The following is a 3,976-nucleotide window of genomic DNA, read 5'->3' as shown; positions in this document are numbered from 1 at the left end:
CAAGAACTGTGGCCTTGTCTGTAAGCCTCTTCTTTGCAGCACTGGGAGACACCAGAACCAACCTGGAAGTTCACTAATAGGAAACTGGATAAGTGCCTTTTGAAACGTCATAGAGCAGAGCTGTAAAAACAAATGAGAACAGAATAAGTCATGGGGGTAAAAAGTACCGTTCAGTGAACATAGTCAATGATATTGTTAAAGCGTTGTGTGGTGACCGATGGGAGTGACACTGCGGTGAGCATAGCATAACATAGAGACTTACTGAATCACTGTGTTGTACACCTGAAACTGATGTAATAGTATGTGTCAACCATACTCTAATTTTAAAAGAATCAAAACAAACACACAAAACTGAGGATGCTCTTTATGTACCCATATAAGAAGATCCCCCTTTTGACAAAAGTAAAGGGCTGGGAAGAAAGAACTAGATATTCTGTATAGAGGTATTTCTTTATATAGAATATCTGTGGAAGGATACATTCTAAAATGGTGACATTGCTTGCTTCCTAGGAAGAGAGTGTGGGGTTCAAGGGTAAGGGAGAGCCTTTCCACTGTATGTCTTTTTATATTCTTTACATATATTACATAGTTCAGTGTGTTAACACATTAGCCATTCATAAGTTAAGTTTAAAGTTAAAATGTTCCTGGTATGCTGGATCTTCTGGGATGACTCAAATTTCTTGTTATTACCCCATCCCCTTGTGAGAAAAGCCACTGTGTAGTGACTTACAGGTAAGTTAGCTAACCTCGAATCATGTGGCCTGGCCACCCGGGAGTCTGAATTTGTCCTCCCTGGGAGGGAGGAGAATCTAAAAGTACTCCCCCACTCTTCCCAGAACTGTAGAGAAGAGAAACTGGGCCAAAAAAGTTATGCTCATTGAGATGAGTAGATGCAGGATTGTTTCGGTAGGGGCTGGGCGCTTTCACTTCCCCACAGTCTTGGGACTATAAGTGGCCTCGGGAACCAAGGCTGAGCACTGGCGTTTCCTCCCACAGCCAGCAGGAGAAGCCGTGGTTTCCTGAGTGCCGTGAGAAGCAAGCCAGGAGGCACCGGCTCCCATCTGCTCCCTCTGACCCAACAGGGCTGGACAGAGCCCAGGGAGGCTCTCTGGGACCCATGCTTAAGCAAGGGGAGAGCAAACCCAGCCTCCCTGGAAGGAGGGTTGGGAGGGAGCAGGAGGGCTCCCCATCCTCAATTCAAGGGACTCGAGGGTGAAATGATTTGTAGATTCAGAAGTTTGTTGACCTACATATCGACAGCAAGTGTATACACTTATCCTAATGTTACACATAATCCTTTAATTTTCCTATTCACACACTCATGTGTTACCATTCGAGGCTGGCGTGTGTGAGGACCAATTGCTCCACATCTCATAAGGATGTTCTAGGGGAAACTAGCTCTTTCGCCATCGTATGGATCTCCTCCTCAAAACCCTAACTGCTAGCATTTGTAGTGTTCTTTGTGCCAGACACTGTGCTAAGTGATTTGTATGTATAAACCCATTTAGTGCTCATATCTAGCCCAGGACATGTGTTATTACGACGTGTCCATTTCACAGAGAAGAAATTGAGGCACAGAGAGGCTGAATGCCTTGTCTACAGGCACACAGCTAGTAGTTGGAAGAGTCGGGGTTTGAGTCTGGGCATTCTGGCTCCAGAGCCAGGATGGTTTTTTCTGGTCTCTTAAAAGTCACCTGCCTTTGTTGTGAGAGTGATTTTGCCTGTCTTGTCCTCACCTGCCATTTGGCCAGTGGCCTTGATCCTGCTGCATCTCCCCAAAGGCTGCCTGATCCTCTGGCTCTTCCTCTTTTCCCTCTGCCTTTACCCTTAGAGGAGCTGATAAGTATACCTCGGGTTCTGGTCTCCTCTGATCCCTTCCCGCATCTTCACTAACTCTCCTGAGCCCAAGGCCAGGGACGGGAATTCAGTTGTTTCTGTGGTCCCAGTGGCCCACAGAGCTGCAGGCTGCACATCCCTAGGGGTTGGGAAAGGTAGAGGGCTGTGGAATGAAAAGGTGGGGTTCTCCAGAAGTGTGCCGTTCAAGTTCTGGGGCCCCGCTGTGTTGGCTGCCGCCCTCCAGTGGCGGCGAGAGGAGCTACAGAGGCCCAGAGACAGGGTTGGTGGGAAACCTGTTGAGGGAGTTTTGAGAGACCACGGGAGCCTCACCGTCATTGTTAGAGTGTGGGCCAGGAGGGCAGGGGGAAGAGCACACACACACACACACACACACACACACACACACACACACCCAAACTGGTGGAGACAAAGTCCACATCGGCATCTGTGCCTCTGCTGCCGCTGCCTGTCCTGGCTGCCAACAGGGATGGTTGTGAGAGGCACAGAAAACTTAGAGACAGTCAGGCCTGGAGACCAGGCCCCTCTTCCCTCATCATCCTTTCCTCCCCGCTGTGGAGCTCTTGCCTCTTACCCTGCCAGTGCCCCAGCCCCAGTGGAAGAACAGCTATCCCTCACCCCACTCTACCCTGACACACGTGATGTCACCAGGTGACACCCCTCTCTGAAGTGCTCACATCCTCGGGGGAACTTCCCCTATGATGGTCCGTGTAATCAGCAGCTTTATTGCTGGCCCCTCACCTCTCTGGTCTTGGTTTTGCTGCAGCTTAGCAAGAGCGAAATTTGGTAAAAGACAACCACAAACAACGAACAGCAACGACCACTGGGCTATGACCCCATTATCTATTTGTTCCTGCAGTCCAGGCCTCTTGACCCCATTTCTCTGTTCTGCCTCTGCCTCCCCCACCCCAAACAGCTGCCCTGGTGTTCCTGGCACCCCTGTCACATGCCTGGGGCCCCAACTCAAGTGGCTGAGTTAAAGAGCTTTCTAATGACATGTCCTCAAAGGGCTCTATTAATTGCCTCACATTTAGCTACTAGGCCTGTGATGACCACGTGGGGGGCGGGGGTGAGGGTGTGAGACTGGGGAATAACAGGAAAGAACAAGGTGGGGGAGGGGAGCCATCTGGGACTTTGCACACATCACATGAGACCCTTGCTGACCTCTCTCTCTCTCCCTCTCTCTCTCACTCACACACACACACACACAAACACACACACAGCAGAGCCCCTGAGTGGGGGTTGTGGGGAAGCAGCAGGCTAATGGAAGTCCAGTCAAGACTGGGAGTTCCTCTCCAAGGAGAAGAGGCAGTCCATCAGCAAGAACAGCAGAGAGCCATTCGTGTTTTCTTAGCATAACACAGATCATTGGGTTCATGGCTGGAATGTCTCTTGTCTTTATTCAAGCAGCTCTGAGTGGTCTCCCATGACAGGAATTGCTAATTAGAAGGAAAGAGACTGCTCTCTCTGACAAGCTAGCTCCCCTCCTCAGGGGGAGAAAAAAGAGGATGAGATTAATTTATCACAGGACGAAGATATTTCAGGACTAGGAGGTGACTTAGTTCTACTGTCCACTTCACAAATCAGACCAAATATTAGCCCATGTTTGAACACCTTAGCAACACACTAGCCCTGATGCATCTACTAGATTTTTCCTTCTACTGAGCAGGTTGGTCCCACTGCCTCCCCTGGGGCTACACAGAAAAAGTCTCTGTATCTAAGGCAATATTGTTATTAGTGGCTAATGCTTGTTGAACATGACTTTGTGCCAGGCCCTGAGCTATGTCCTTTACACACACTCTCTGTGGAACCATCACAAAAATTCTATAAACTAGGTTATTATTTTTAGATCCATTTTACAGGGGAGGAATCTGAGGCACAGAGAAATGAATAAATTGATCACGTTCACACTGCTGGTCAGCCCCGGGCTAGGTGACCAACCACGCTGGTATACCCAGGACCTGGGATTCTCATGGCTGACCGGGAAAGTCCTAGGCCAACTGGAATGAGTTGGTAACCCCAGTCTCTAGTCTTCCCAGCACTAACTCCCCACCTGCTTAACAAGGCAGAATGCCATGCCTGGCTAACCAGTACCGGGGGGGGGGGGGGGACTCGAGCTATG

This window comes from Mustela nivalis (genome assembly GCF_964662115.1).
Source record: "Mustela nivalis genome assembly, chromosome: 8".
NCBI classification, from domain to species: Eukaryota; Metazoa; Chordata; class Mammalia; order Carnivora; family Mustelidae; genus Mustela; species Mustela nivalis.
The sequence above is the reverse complement of the archived record's forward strand: the minus strand, read 5'-3'. Positions refer to the sequence as shown.